Genomic DNA, 16,640 nt, shown 5'->3' on the forward strand with positions numbered 1-16,640 from the left:
AGAAAAAAATATTTCTGCTAATATGTTGAAATAGTCCAGGAAAGAGGGAAGGAAAGATTACCAGCTATTAAAAAACACACGTGTGTTAGAATGTTTATAAATAGTTCTAAACTTTTTCCCAGTTGGAACTCTCTTTGCCGTATTAGAGTAGACAGCTCATCTTTCTCATGTTATTTACGTAGCCCAGCAGAGATAACCTTGGAGCAGTGAATTTTAAGCAAATTTAAAATCATTAAGTCTCCACCCTTYGTAATCAAGTTTTACGTGTACCATATAATCTCTGTTTTGTTTAACCTAATACTCAGCAGCTTCATTTTGTTACTTCCTTTTAGGGTTGCTCATATATTTTGAAACTATTTGTGCAGTGCATGCTGAGATGCTTTGGTTTTTTACATCTGCCCTAGAGCAGCAGTTCTTGATTGTTTTCTTTGCTCATCTTTAAAAATGCTTTTGTTCTTCCTGTGTATTTGTGTCTCTTTGCTTGTGACATTCCTTCTAACTATGTTTCCCTTAATTGGCAGGTTTGCATTTGAGTTTCCTACGTTGAATGACCCCTTGTTCCTTGTTCTGCAGTGTCAGGAAGCAGAAATGTCACTGCTGATTAGGGGCCTGAACCCTCTGCTCCTCCTTCTCATACAGTAGGCAATCTCATTCTGTACACACTCTAGCTGCAGGGTCAGCCTTAGGGGAACTCTAAACAAGTGTCCACATGGGATACCAAAGTGGAAGGGGCACCGAAAGGGGCAAGTATTCTTTGAGATCATTTGTCTACCACAGAAAGTCATTTCTGTCCCTTTAAATGTAAAATGTCCACTGGCATTGCCCAAGTGTCTACACTTAACCACATGGAAGCATTTCTGTGCCTCTGGCTTACTACACATGTACATCAGTGATGTTAATAACATCTCTGCCTAACAATGTGACACTGAGATGTACTTCTAATGGTTGTCTTTCCTCTGAACTGAGATACAAAAGCTTTCATTTTGGTTCTGAAAACCTCTGTTAAACCAACTCTGATCTCATCCAGGGCTCTATTATCTAGTCTTGCTTGGGGCACCTGAAGCTCTAAAGATGGCCCTGTGCAGCTGTGGTTGAAAGTCTCTCTGCTCAGCGTACAGAGCGCATCCTACCTTACAACTGAGTGGAAMCCTCTGCTTTTTCCACTTTTGCTTCTCACTTAGGGAAGTGGAACAAGCCAGGCGACGGAGGAAGAGAAACTACGTAGAAAAGAAGAACAGAAGGTAGGGCCTTCGAGTGGCAGCGAGCATGCATACTTCTCCCTAAACCAAAAGATATTGCGAAACAGGCAGAAACAAAAAAGAGGGGAGAGGGAATAACACTTGACTTCCTTACCATATTCATAGCCTGAAGGAACGCTATGGACAATCTACAAAGATGAGGGACTAGAAATGAAACACAAAGGACTAAATATGGATCCCTTTTGTAACAACTAAAAAAACTGAYGTTGCTTAGAGAATTTCAGGAATAAAAGCAATAGCTTTACTCCCCAGTGCAGGCCACAAAACAGTCATATAATCATAAGCGTAACTTACCACCTACAAGTACTCCATATGCAAAACAAAATCTATTCATCTTTCAGAGATTTCATTCCCACTATTGGTTCATAAGCTGTAGCATATGAATCTAGTTTGCATTCTAATTATCCAAATAACATTGAAAATAAAATATATTTACACATCTGGAAAAATCAAAAACCTGTTTTTTGGKTTTTTTTAAAGATGAACTCCCATGTGCATGTTTTGTTTTAGACAGCTCTATTATTCCACAAGTTTATTGCTAATATTTACTCCTAATAAGTTTTTAAATAAATGTAAACATTTTTTATAAATTYATAATATAAAAATAACTTGTACTATGGAAATACATATATTTCTATTTAATTTTGCCAGCAAGTGTTTGATATTTTCTGTAAAGGCAAAAATTAACAGTAAGAACGTCTTAAAATACGCTTTCAAGATGTTAGTTCCACTTAGTGTGCTTTTTAGGATGGAGTTTGTTAAAGAACTAATAAAAATGTGTGTTTTCATGACCTATAAGCTTCTTACTACCTCAGCAGTAAAATAGAAAAGATCAAGAGAAAAATGGAAAGATCATTTGTTGCTTGTTTTTCTATAAGCTAAAATACTATATACAGTTTAGAGATGCCAGTGAGCCACGCTTGTACAAATTCTCTCAGTAAGAGTAAACAAAACCTTTTACCAGTTTCATGAACCTGTCTGTTGGAAAAGATGTAAAATTCAACCCTTCCTGACTAGCTTGTCATTAAAAAATCCCATGGCACTTTTCACAAGAAAAGGGCTATTAACTATGGTATTCTGGCCAAAGTCCAAATTACTTTGTGGCTACCAAATCCCCAGTTGGAAAAATTATTCTGCACTTTCCTGCAAACCTTGCTGCATAGTGCAGCTGATTGCATCTAACAGGCAGTATCATTTTGATAAGACTTACATGATCTTATAGGATGGGAAAGGGATTTTGGATCAATAAAGCGATCATTTGAAACAAAAGCTAGGATAATGCAAAATCTGTAAATACACAATAGCATGTTAGAAAATATCAGAGATTTGGAAAAAAAAAAAGGTTATTGGCATGTCCTTCCTTTTATGTTTTGTTTCTATTCTCGGGAATAGGTTTATAAATAAGGTTGTGATATTTGTTACCCAATATATCATCAGCAGCTGGAAACCATGGGAAGATAATTAATCAAGCAGTCATTCCTAGAGTTATGCAATTCTCCCTTTTCTTAGATAATTATTTTAAGTATTTCAGATTTTTTTTTTCTTTTAATATGACTTTCAGATTTAGTCTATTAGAATAATTGATTTTCAAAGATGCTATCCTCACTACTGGAAAGCAGAACTTTTGTTCTAGCCCAGGTCAACTGTGAGAGATGAAGCAGTGATTTCATCTACTTCATAAAGACTCAAGGTATGTATTGTGATCTGTGATATCRGTTGTTGTTGTGTCTTCATGATGTTATTGCTGGTGACACTGGTTCAGACCAAGACATATCCAGAAGAACATCAAGCCCATAGAGCTTTCTTTACATTTTTCAGCCACAGAATTAGTCGTTCACTTTTCTGAACCCTAGATGTATCTGTAAATGATTTGAATACATTCCCTTAATGTTTGCTTCCTAACAATGTTACTTAACACGGTACACTTTCATCCAGATGAATTGAATGAAATATATTTAGAATGGGCTGACATTTCTGTAAGTAGAAGGCAGTGGAGGATCCTAATCAACTGAGGCTGTTTCTAAAAGTTGCAGTAGGGGTTCATATTAGGCCTGACACCCTTCAATATTTATCAATTGTCTGGGAAGCACAGTTAAAATCAGAGCCGATAAAATTTATGGGATGACACAAAGATTGGCACAGTGGTAAATAATGAAGACAGGCAGTCAAGGAAAGTGATCTGGATCATTTGATGACTGAACCAATTCAAATAATGTACGTTTTAATATGGCCAAAGTCACAGCTATACTTACAGGAGTGAGAAATTCAAATTAAGCCAGACTTTAGAAGACTTTAAGTTGGTCATACCACTTTGCCATACTGATACTGCAGTGTACGTGCTGTTAAAGATGGAAACATACATTTTTATGGAAGGGCAAAAGGGAAGAAAAGGTGCTTGTCTGTTTTGTTCTGACTCCTCCAATTCTCTTCTGAGAATGGAATGTTTTCAAGTCTTTTATTTGCATGTGAGCCTTTTATTTACATTGGTGGTTCTGAGGTGTCAGGAGATAGTGAAAAGAAAAAGGTGAATATAGGTAAATCTCAAGACCTCACCAAGTTCAGGCCCATTTTTAGAGAATCGAAACTGTTGTCTGGAAAACAAAAACTCTGGAGAGGTCCTGATGTTCATTATCAACAAGTAATTCAGTTTGAGCCCCCAGTTAAATGTTGTGGCAAAAAGGGACAGTCTGATATGCTGAAATGTAAAGAGAGAATAGTGAGTAGGATTAGAGAAGCAATTTTACCTTTGTTGTTCCAGTGTCTGCATTTTCAAAAGACTACTGAAAACTTTGAAAGGGTGAGAAAAAAAAATGTATAAAAATGATTCAAGGTCTGGAGAAAATGCTCAAGCATGAGAGACTTAAATAACTTGGTTTGCTTAGATGATCACGAAAAAAAAGAACRGGATATTTTTTTACTGCATACAAGTAAATTCATAGAGAGAAATACTAGGTTCCTAAAGGCTCTCTAATCTGGCAAAGAAAGACTAAGAATGAATGGAGGCTGACGACAGACAAATTCAAATAGACAATATGCACAAATTGTTGTCAGTGAGGATGAGGGCAGTAGCTTCATCTCTTGCTGATACTTCACTGGAAAATATTCCTCAGTCAAACTCAAGTTATTGGGCTCAGTGCAGCAATAACAGGGTTGAAAATCTAGTGCTTCCTTTACACAAGAGGTCAGACTAGAGATCTCGTGATCTCTTTTTTGGCATTAAAATGTACAGAAAATTTCTGTCAAACTCAGTTAATGGCCGTGACAATTCTGTGTCACTTTTTGCCATTTCAAATCTCGCAAGTCCTGAGGCTTCTCCAGGGCAAGTAGCTAAACCCTCTAGAGAAATCCCTGACTCAGGGCAATCCCACTATACATAATTTTAAAATAACAAGGAGCAGAAAAAAATACCAGATGTGAAATTTCCAAGAGGGTTGTGGAAGGAGAGCATCAAKGCAAGCAAGAAACTTGAAAAAAGACACAGCCAGTCTTGTGGGGAGGAGGGGGAAAGATGTAGAAGAGGAAGTAGAGAGACCTCCAAGGATTAGTCTGGATAAATCTGAGATTAGTATCCAAACTTGGTATTTCTCCAAACTAAACTTCTAACCCTTTAGAGCTTCACCCACCCATCATAATTCTAGCTGCTCTTGAAGATTCAAGCTGCCAAGGTCATGGCCATTAAGGGGCAGAGAAGGAGGCTATTAAAAAAATCCCAAAGCTTTTAAATAGTAATTTATGCTAATTAAGTTTGTGGAATAATTTTTGTGCTGCATGTCCTAACATGGATTGTCTCCATAGTCTCCATCTGTTTATCATCTAAGATGTGTTAGCAAGATGTGACTGCTCATCATGCAGCTCTCCCACAGCATGTTACAGTCACTGCAATAACATGTACAATAGAAATAAACTACTTGATCCCTCATTAGAAAATAAATTATACTGCCCTCATACATTTACTTTTCTTGTAAAACATTATAATAGAGCTCATGAAAACATTTACCCACAAGAAAATCACATAAATATGATCCAATACATACTTTGCTACCTAAGGCTCCCTGGAATAATTCCTTCAGCCTGTAGATAGGAGGTTTATAAATCCATCTCTGGCATTTTTCCAGTAGTGTTATTAAGCTCTTGGAATCTCCCCTTTTCTGCRGTTCTTTTATGTGTTTCTTGTCATTCCAGTATCTTCAAGTTCCTCAATTTTCACCCTATAAACTGAGATACTGGCACAATGTTGACCAACTATTATATAATGGAGTTTATCATGTATGAAGTTACCATTCTTCTTGAGTTCATCTTAACCTTTCTGTTTAACTTAAGTTTCATTTCATAATAGCATGGTGGACATTTCTGCCAATCTGTATTTTCTTTCAGAACCTTTTTCTACCAACATCTTAGTGCATGACCTTTATAACAGTACTGTCACCATAATTCTGGATCTCAAAATTATGACCATCTTGTGATCTCAGGAATGAAACCTTTCTTCAAGCATTTGTAGGAAAAAGAAGGGATAGTCCATCAAGATTACAGTACTCCACTGCTCTGTGACAATGCAATTACTTCTTGAGTTACGTGAGAGAAATATGCACTCAGACGGAACTGGCAGTGATTGTCTCAAAATAATCTGGTACAGCAGCATATTCATTTTGTTAAGTGATGATTATTATTATTCATACTTCTCTAAAAGTCAAATACTTTGTGTTAAAAAAAAATGTCCATTTTGGAACTGAGAAAAGGCTGGTGCTCAGGATCAAAGACTCGCTGCAATCAGAGAAGATTTTATATACAGATCTTCTCTTTTCTTCCTTTCCTACCCCATTTGAACCAGTGCTCCCCTCACCTTGGGAAAAAAATAATTCTAAAATCTTTAACACTTACTGGTTAAATGCATCTTATTGTAAATAATATAACTCATATTGCCATGAATATGAATTTCCAAGGGTGGGCCTCAAGAATTTGATCCTTGATTTCAAAGTGTTATTTTCTGTTTCTAGCTCTTCTCATGTAAAAATCGCTGCACAATGTACATCATTGTATTCATTCAGTCAGCCGTCCAAAATACTGTAAGATTAGCAAGAGAGGTGTAAATGTTGTCCACTGATTTTAATGGGGTGCTAACTTTAACATGTTAACTTTGGAACCTAATTATAGTTATGCTAAATAAAAATACAACAAACTTCAGTTAAACCTGTACAGCATGTCTAGATTTTTTTGGCAGGAATGAACTATCCATTCATTTTAATGGAGACTGCACAGAACTATGAAAAAATGATGCCATAACACTTTCATGAAAAAAGTGAATCACTATTTCAGAAAACCCATCTAAAAAGATACATTTTTTTTCTATCTACCTTTAAACAGTTCTTTATAGCAGCATGTAATTAAAACTCTCTGCCTAAAATTAAAAACCGCTATATTGGTTAGACTGTATTTTTCAGGTAGGGGGGAAAAAAAAAAAAAGCTTTCTAATCAAATTAATTTGTGTCAGCCCCAAGAATAAAAATGAAAAATCTGACACTCACTTCTGCAAACCTTACTCATATGGCTCTTATCCATTGTCTTTCAATTTCAATAAGATTTAGATAAGACCTGTGAAGCCATAACTCACTTCCCAAATAATTCATTTAAATCATGCATTCAGTATTAAGTAGCAGCAGTGTTCTTAAGGGAAGTCAGTAAATTGCAAAGAGCAAAAGAATGAGTGATCCCATAACCYGGAGTAAAAAAATAATCAAAAAAGTGACATGAGTACTAAAAATCTGTTGTCTTACAAATTTTAAATTACTTTTAGTACTTGTTTATCAGATAATATCTTACATAAAACCCTTCGTTCACAAGAATTTGCAAGCATTTCACAAGCACTATACTTTATAAACAAGAAGTATTCTATCYATTACAGAAATTATTTCAGTACTTGCATGGAAGAATGGTAACGCTTTAACTGCTTACAGGACCATTACATGCAGTTTGACATTTCATTCAATTAAAACTGAAGGAGAGGTTAAATAGACAGAATATAATTCACCAGAATAGAAAATAGTGTTGGATAGGAATACCAAGGCTAATACAACAGAACTTCATTAGTGGGAAAGAAAGCATCAAATATATGTATTGATTCTTTCAGTGATTTGAGAAAGTAATAGAAATATTAGATACTGTATACAGCCGGTAGTTTTTTGTATTCATTTATGATACTTATTGAATATTTTCACCTATTCAATTGATTTGGAAATACTGTGAATGGTTACTGGGTGCATCATAAAACTAAAATTTTCTGAATGATGTGTTCTGCTACTATTATTTGATCTTCTCTAGATAACACTATCAATTTCGTCAAAAGTGTCTGAGAGCTTTAATTGTAGGTACTGGTCTGGAGCTTGATACTACCTGTTATCCGAGTTATGTGAGGTGGGGGTAGTATGTTCATAATGGAATGATTGTATACATATATCTGTCTATCCATATATACTGCACTGAAAATGCTAATAAGAGGATGCAGGTGTATCTAGGCAACCCAGCATTAGAGGAAATAAAGACTGTGAAAACTAAAAAAAATACTGATATTTGTGAAGAAGAGCTGAGGCAGGACCACATATGGATTCCTTGTACAATAGCAAAGAAAAATATCTTTGCTTGAAGAATTTCAGGTATTAGAAAAATATATTTTTCTCCATTCCTGCCCACAGAACACTATCACTGGGCCCTGCAGTCCTTAAAATAGTCTGTAGTTAACAAACCTACCAGACAACATAAACCCTTTTTCCGGCCTTTCTCCTACCATATTTTGATAGAAAAAGAAAAAGAAAAAGAAAAAGAAAAAGAAAAGAAAAAGAAAAGAAAAAGAAGAAGAAGAAGAAAGAAAAAGAAAAGGTGATGTTCTGCAGCAAGTGACAGATGCTCAAGCCCTCTGTATAGCAGAACCGCAATGTTCTGTTTCAGTGAAGCCTTTTGTTACCTTGTGAGGGGAGAGCATGATCCAGCCCTTAAGGAAAAAATCACAAAGAGAAATTATACAAAATAGGTCTGTTAACTAATTTTGTTTTGCTAAGTGCTTATCCGGAAGGATATAATGTCTTTGATACATCCTGAAGTCTTCTGCATAAATATCTATTCATTACTTTAATTCCAGTAGCAGTACTGAGGTCCATGCAAAGGTAAAAAGAAACAAATATGAAGGAGGGTAATGAGGGATATGTATGATTTACACCCCTGAGTAGACCATAAATACACATTAACCCCAAATGCTTCACAACCATTAGCTGACAAATCTGCTAACATACAAAATACATGATTTTGAAGAGGTATAGAAGGTAAGGATTGTTGGCTTTTTGAACGAAGTCGAGGAGGACACTTCTTTCACAAAGGCAACATGGTAGAAGTTATGCAGCTCATTAAACTTAAATCAGCAAGTAATTTGTAATTTGCCTGAAGTGATGAAACAAAACATGAACAAAAAGACAGCAATGGGAAAGGGAGTGAATGATACAGGAAGAGGAAACTCTGTGTTGTGGAGAAGGAGTCACCAGTGATATTTTCTCCTGATTACATTATAAACCCTCACCCTTCAGTATTTAGGTTCTTGCTAACGTTATTGAGGTTTTTTTCCTATGCCTGTGCTCCACATCCCTTTGAAAGGAGCAGATGTTAAACTGACTTCCTCTTCTGTAATGCTGGATGCCTCTATACATACAAAGATGTAATGTTATTTAATATCCTGTGGAAGATTGTTGGTCAGAGGATCAAATGCAAAAAGCAAAGGGTCTCTTATGCCATTAGTGGCATAAATAGTGGCAGGTTTAGAGATGAGAACACTAGTGCAGAAGAGCAAAGTATTTTCATTTCAGTCATGATTCTAAGTTTCCACTGTCCCTTTTTAAAACTCCTAATAGTATTTTCACAGATTTATTGGCATCATTCTTCTGCTACAAGCATATGCAACCAGAAAACTGGTTATTTCTGTTAAATATAGATCCTATTATACTTTACTAGAAGGCTAAAGGGCCACTTTGCCACACATTATTAAAACACCCTGCTACTATGTTCATCTACATCATTCACGCAGCTGACCCTACAGAAACAATATGAGACAGGAAGTTCTGGTTGATTTTCTGTTGCACGAATATTATATATACTTGATTAGCTGAAAGCAATGCAGAAGAAAAACAATTCTGACTAATAAAAGTTTCAGATAACAGGAAATTTTCTGTGTAATTGAAAAGCAGATGAAGACCACACCTAGCATTTCCTATAGTTATTCTTGTTGGAAAATCATTAATTGTGTTAATAAACAACAAAAACAGAAAGCAAGTAAAAAATATCAACAGAAACAACTCCTATCCTATGAAGTCAGTCAAAAATAACATATGATTTTCAATTTCCCTGTCATTCTTGTGGTATTGTGCCACCTTCAGCAATAATGTTACCTAATCTTTACTTCCAAGCAAAAGGACTGGCAGAGCAAAGCCTACAGTGGATTTCCTGGAATCCTTAACTCTGTTTCTCCTATGTTCTCTAATCTCTGTGCGGTTTCATAAACTATTTTGCACTTCTTGTCACCCTACTTCTTTCTCATTCGTTGTATTACAATACTTTTAAGGGTAATAATACTGGTGCAGAACAAAACACAAAGTAATAAAAGTACACGGACTATTTGACTCTTTCTTCCACTACAGGCTTACCTATCTCTTTTCTCCCTTCTCCACCTCTCCTCCTCTTTTTTCTAACCACAAAATTTTATTGCTTTTACTTGTGAAAAAATATTTCATTATGGCAGAGTACTAGCCTTGAAAGACTAACATGAAGTTTGATCTGCCAGAAACTTTGCATATAACTTTAGGAGAATTACTTAGCTAAACACATAAAGACATTAAAGTCTAGCTTCTATGGATTGCATGAGAATTATGTGCCTAAATACCTTTGAAAATCTGAATTTGAAGTTCTCTAAACCTCCACTTCTTACCTCCAAAATGGAACTAACAGCCTTCCTACAGAACCATTGTGTAAATAGATAAATTAAGATAGTGAGAGTCTTGGCACTTTTGTATATGGGTCCAAACGTGAAGAAATAGAGAGATTTTGAAGCATGGAAACTACAGAAACCTAGGTTTGTCAAGAGCCATAAGAGACCAGTTCAGGGCCTGTCTGAAAACAGTTCTACCACAGTTCAGCAGGTCATATACTGTCATTCTTTACCTCACACTGAACAACACAGAGATCATTTGTGCACAGAGATTGTTCTTCAGATATCCTTTCTCTTCATACAGTTGCCTATGCATACAGGGTTCTGTCTGTTATCTTCTCTATATTGAGTCTGATGACTCAATACTTTGATTTTAAAGTCCATATTAAGAGCCCCAATTGACAGCAGAGGCAGCTGGTCACTCAATTCCGATTGGCAGTTCTGATTTTGTCAAACATAAAAACATATCTCCAGATTCAAATGATTTGTAAAATTCAAGTTAAGAAAATACTGAGCTTCAATAGTATTGATTTGTCTTACTAACTTTGGTACTTGCTACACAGATACATAGCTCTGCCATGCCATCTTCCTTCAGACATGTAAAATGTCCTCTCTAATCTTGACTGATAGGCTCRATTACAATGGTAAGATAACTCTATTATTAAGAAGAACTCTAATATAATAAATCAAACTATAAATAACATTAAAGGACTTTTCCACACAGAACTGTATTTAACATATGCTTTATTAAGTAGCATTTATAAATTATACATTCTCTCTCATTCTCAACATCTCAGTTCCACCTTATGATGCCCATTTAAAAAAAAAAAAAAGTGTAATGTCAACCTTATCCAAAAAGTCTGCTGAAATATATAAAATTATACATTTAATAGATACTGGATTCAAATTCCCTTTAGAATTTTAAATTTTAGTTATCTTCCAAATACTAAGTTATTCAAAAGCTAACTGCACAGCAAGCCATACTATTGCTTACCTTAGTAAACAAGGAAACTTATTCCCCTGTGCAATTAAAATCTGATAACCATCTCTTACTAAGAGACTTTTTAAAGAAAGTATGCTGTTTATTGTGAATAAAGATGGGCTGTAAGAGAAGGCTCAAATTCCAACCATCACTCTTACGAGTTAAACCAGGTGAGGTTTTATTTTATGAATCCCTGGAAATGAATTAGCTCCTTTGACTTTGGCTCATGTTTCCTAGATCGGGCTCTAGTTATCTAAGTTTATGTTCTGTCCCTTTAGCAGAGTATTAAAGCATCTTACATATCTGCTAAAGAGAAGACAAAAAGTTCTCTSTTTCTCTCTTTCCGTCCCTCCCAACAGCAGGAATTGATTGGCTTTGGTAGACCTAGGTGAGAGAAGTGGGTTTCACTGTTTTGTTCTGAAGGTACTGAAATTTATGGTCATTTAGATTTATTCCAGATGTGGTTCCACAGTTGTGGACAGCTGCCAAAAACCTTTAGCAGCTGTGCAAATGCTTATGATCACGCAGGGAGAAGCAGTCTCTCAGGAAATTTCAGTCAGCCCCACGGAGAATGGAAGCTTTGAATTTAACACGATATTCATTTGAGAGCAACTTTGTGCTGTGATCTTAAGCACTAGTAGTTCAGATGCCTCTTTTACATTTTTCTTTTGGATGAACTTCAGACTAGCCTTTTAAAATGTCATTAGTCAATATAGCAGAATTTTCATGGAATCAATGTTGTACATAGTATCTATTATAGCCAAAAATCTTAAAAATTCAGATACTGTACCTGTCTAGTCTGAGCACAAATTATCTATTAACCTTATCCTGACAGATGAAAACTCAGCATCTCAACTTGCTGGAAAACTCAGAAAAACATGCCTTGATGTTACTAATTGAGTTTTGGGTGGGTTTTTTTGTTTTTTTATTTTAAGTAACTTTAATGTTAAACATATAACAAATATATAACACATCAGAAAAGATTTCACCGCACTGCTTGTGCAAATCAGATATTTCAGTCTGGTAGCTGGAACAATGGACAGAAAATTAGGAGACAAAAGATCTACACCACAAGTCACCACAGAGGGGATAATTTAATGTTAGTTATCTCACCACACTAAATTAAAAGTCATTTGAGGTAGCCTGCTCCTTTTTCTTCCTCACTAAAGTATTTCATGTGATTCAAACTTCTTCCCTGAGTCTGAAATAGAAATTTCTGTTTTCTGTGAACAGACATGGAAGCTGGTCAACAGTTGGTTGATCTTTCTAAACTGTACAGTAGTATTAATTAGCAGAAACAGTTCAGCATTCTGCTTCTATGTTGCCCCAAACAGCATATGCAATAATACAATACATGAGAAGGAAAATGTTTCCAGCAAGTTTTCTTGTATGGAGAAAGTTCATGAAAAGGAATTTCTGCTGTCTAGATTATTATATCTTCCAGTGTTCAATTGCTTATCCAAATTAATATGACTAGTTTGTAAGGAATACTTATGAAAGAATATTTGCATTGAGTATTTAAGAAGATAAATAATGGAGAATTAAGTATTTCAGATACAGTGCATGAAACCAGAGATTCATGTTCCAAATAAAATCCCTGATTGTTCACATTACAGTCCAAATATACTAAAACACTAACTTCATAAATTTAGAAAAAGTAACTGCTTGGAACCCCAGATCTGATATTAAAAAAGTGACAGACCTATGTAGAAGAAGTGGAAAAGAAGGAAAATAATATTTAATTTTTATTAGGTTTTGGTAGGTAGCATTAGTACATGTGTGAATAAACAAGTTTTAATGCTTTTGTAAAGATATTGTTAGCTCTGCTAAGCCTTGTTCTTGCTGTGAATGCACCATTCCTAGTAATGGGCACTATCCTTCCACTTTGCTGAACAGAGAGTCCTATGAAACTTCAGAACTGAGTTCCCATCTTATGTTGTGAACATGGATCTCAGAGACACCAGATTCCTGTCGGAAATTTTCCCTCTTGATAATTTATCAGTTTGATGTGATCCAATATCTATATRTATTTTTAAAAAGGATATAATTTACATTATAATTAAAAACAAATTTAATTAATATAATTCAAAACAGAAAGAAAAAAAAAGACTATGTTGCAAAGATAAAGCAACTCCTCTGTTGCTTGGGAGAAAAAAGCACTAGACTGCAGGTCAGCTTTCTCCATTCTGGTGGAGAGTCCCAGGTTTGGTTTCTCACCTGCATTTTAGGCACGTATTTGGCCTTTTGCCTTAAGTTGCAGTCCTAGAGTTTTTATTTGCATTCCTTCTACTTAGGATTAAGGCAGAGAAAGGCTGTGGTCAGACAGGCAACTATCTATTCACACCACAAAGAGCCTTCTTAATCAGCAGTCCTTGTAACTCCTGCTGTACAAAAATAGCAGGTCCAGTCACATGCTGACAATTACTGACAGTTCATCCATACCAACCTAGATATACATGTATGACTGAAATCTTACTAATATTTCTAGAAAAAAGTCAATCCCTGGTGAGCAAACATGAACTTTCAGCTACCTATAAAGGTTATCTAGTTTGTGAGTTAACTAGGCTAAGTCCTAACTACTCGTTGAGTAGAAGCTCAGGATCTTTAGAATTTTATTAGGTCAGGTGCAATGAGAACGTTGCTATATTACTTCCAAAATATCAAGTCCAAAAGTATTATATCTGCTTTTGGACAGCAAAAAGCACCCCCCCTAAAAAAAAAAAAAAAAAAAAAAGAGCCCAGTTACTCTCGGGCTAAATGCATGCACAGCTTGCATAGATCTCTCTCTACGGTGCTTCCAGAACCGGGAGATTGGTGCAGTGCAAAAACACTCCTGTGTCTTAGCATGAAACTTGTTTAGACTCTGCATTGAGCAGTATTGAGCCAGATTGAAGCTACCTGTAATCTCTAGCATATATGAGTTGACTCCAGAGTCAATTTTGTCTGTATGCTGTGTCCCAAACTATATTGTAATACCCACATTATTAGGGTTTTTCACTGTCTAGATGTCAGAGTCCAGCACTCTCTGACCAGGTTCTTTTAGATATTCCAGACATGGAGGGTGTAATGTTTAATATAAAAGTTAACTTTGAAGGAATTTTGATGTTACATGGGATTTTTGATTTAGCAGAGTGATACAGCAGTATACTGAAATCACAATACAAGTGTATACACTGAGCAAAATATAGCAATTGCAATATACAGTTCAATCACAATACCAATGCGATTGCCATTACCRGTGTCTATAATATGCTCACCATCACAACACTGGGTGTCCTGTCACTGGGAAGGAATATGTGGGTTGAARCCAGCTCAGGCCCATTGCTCTCTTCAAATTTTTATGGTAGTTCTTCAGGTTTTATACTCTATGTTGGGCTGAGCCACATATACACTTCCCTCATGCTGGTCTGGTCATCTCAGGGAGGCATTCACACTCTTTTGATAAACTCAGGAAGAAACATTTACACCAGTTGATCCACTCAACAGATACAGCTGCTTATCTAAAACAAATGTCACCCTCTGGTCCCCCTTGTGTTGAGATAAAGTCAGTTCTCTGTGCAACAGCTAACAGTGGTTAATGAGTCACACCCTACATTAGTCCTGAGCTTCATGGGCACCTTGTCCTTTCCCATCTCCTCTGAGCCTTCTTCCTTTGCAGAGGTTTATTGGTCGGTCACACTAGGACTTCCCAGCAAATCATTATCTTGGAGAGTTGCTCTAGGTAGCCATGTGAAAGTGTATAGACAAACTGAAGCAACTGATATCTCAACTGATATTTTTCAGAAACGTCCTCTCTGATATTTTTAAAATGCTTCTGCAAAATCAGAAAAGATGTTTTGGGATGGGCATAATTTAGAATAACAAGTTTTGTCTGGGTTATGGAAGGTGATACTGTTAAAATGTTTTTTTTTTCTTAAGTATAATATGCCAGAGTTAAGCATAATACTTTCTAGAACTGCTTTTTTCTTGGTTTGCTTTGTTTTGTTTTGTTTTGTTTTATTTTGTTTATCAGAGGGAAAGGGGAGGGAGAACTCCTCACAATAAGGAGCATGCACATGTGGAGCTGAGGAAGAGAAAAGCAGGGTATCAGTAAACAGGACTGCTGTAGCACTGTAAGAGATACTCCATTTTCTCCACAAACCCCAATGTCCTTCTCGCAGCAGTGTGTAGTGGAGAGCCTGGGGCAATGGGAGCTGTCTACCTGGGTGAGGTGTAGGTCACATTGACTGAAGAGTGTGGAAAGCCCCTGTGGCCCTCAGAGTCCTTGACTCCTGTTGCTTGGAACAACACAGAGCTATGGTCTAGGACCCAATGGTGGTGGAGGAGTCAGGGGTAACAGGATGGTGGCAGTTGTGGCAGCAGCAGCAAATGTTCCAGCAGTGATGGAGGTATCAATGATGGTAGGTTTCTCTTCCTGCTTTTCCTCATTTGGCATGGAAAACAAAGCAGAGGTAGAAATTCACTGGCATTCCTGACTTGACTAACAAGAAGCAGGTGGGATGTCCTCTCTTCCCACAAATGGCCACTGTCAGAAAAAAAATTAGGTGACAAACATGTCAGCTCAAGTGACTAGAGAAAAGAAGCTTTACAATGAACAGAATATGAAAATACAACAGCTTTCAGGGATCATGCTGTAGAAGAGAAAATGGGGAGGAAGAACCTAACTTCTGTCTTACTTTTTGATATGCTGTTTTTCTGAAAGATGTTTTGAATTCATCCTCTCAATAGAACCCTCTGAGGTGAAAGAGATGGCCTGCTGAATCCCAGTCTGGGGAGAAACTCATGCTTCCCYCACTCAGACTAGATCTTCAGGTTACAGTCTCCCATTCTCCAATCAAGAGAACAAACTAACAAACTTAATTTATTACCTTTAAGCTGTTTTCTCTGTAAGCTGTGACAACCTGATCAGGAAGAGGAAGTCGATGAGGCCTTCTACAGTCAGCTGGAAGTAGCCTCACGATCCCAGGCCCTGGTTCTCATGGGGGACTTCAACCACCCTGATATCTGCTGGAGAGACAACACAGCTAGGCACAAACAGTCCCAGAGGTTCCTGCAGAGCACTGATGACAACTTCTTGACACAGGTGGTGGAGGAGCCAACAAGGAGAGGTGCACTGCTGGACCTCGTACTAACAAACAAGGAAGGACTGGTTGGAGATGTGAAGGTCGGGGGGCAGCCTTGGCTGCAGTGACCATGAGATGGTGGAGTTCAGGATCCTGCGTGGAGGAAGCAGGGCACTAAGTAGGATCGCAACCCTGGAGTTTAGGAGAGCAAACTTTGGCCTCTTCAGGGACCTACTTGGAGGAATCCCATGGGTTACAGCCCTAGAAGGAAGGAGGGTCCAAGAGAGCTGGTTAATACTCAAGCATCACTTCCTCCAGGCTCAAGATCAGTGCACCCTATGAGTAAGAAGTCAGGCAAAGGAGGCAGGAGACCTGCA

Source organism: Apteryx rowi, unplaced genomic scaffold, assembly GCF_003343035.1.
Source record: "Apteryx rowi isolate R43461 unplaced genomic scaffold, aptRow1 scaffold_58, whole genome shotgun sequence".
Lineage (NCBI taxonomy): Eukaryota > Metazoa > Chordata > Aves > Apterygiformes > Apterygidae > Apteryx > Apteryx rowi.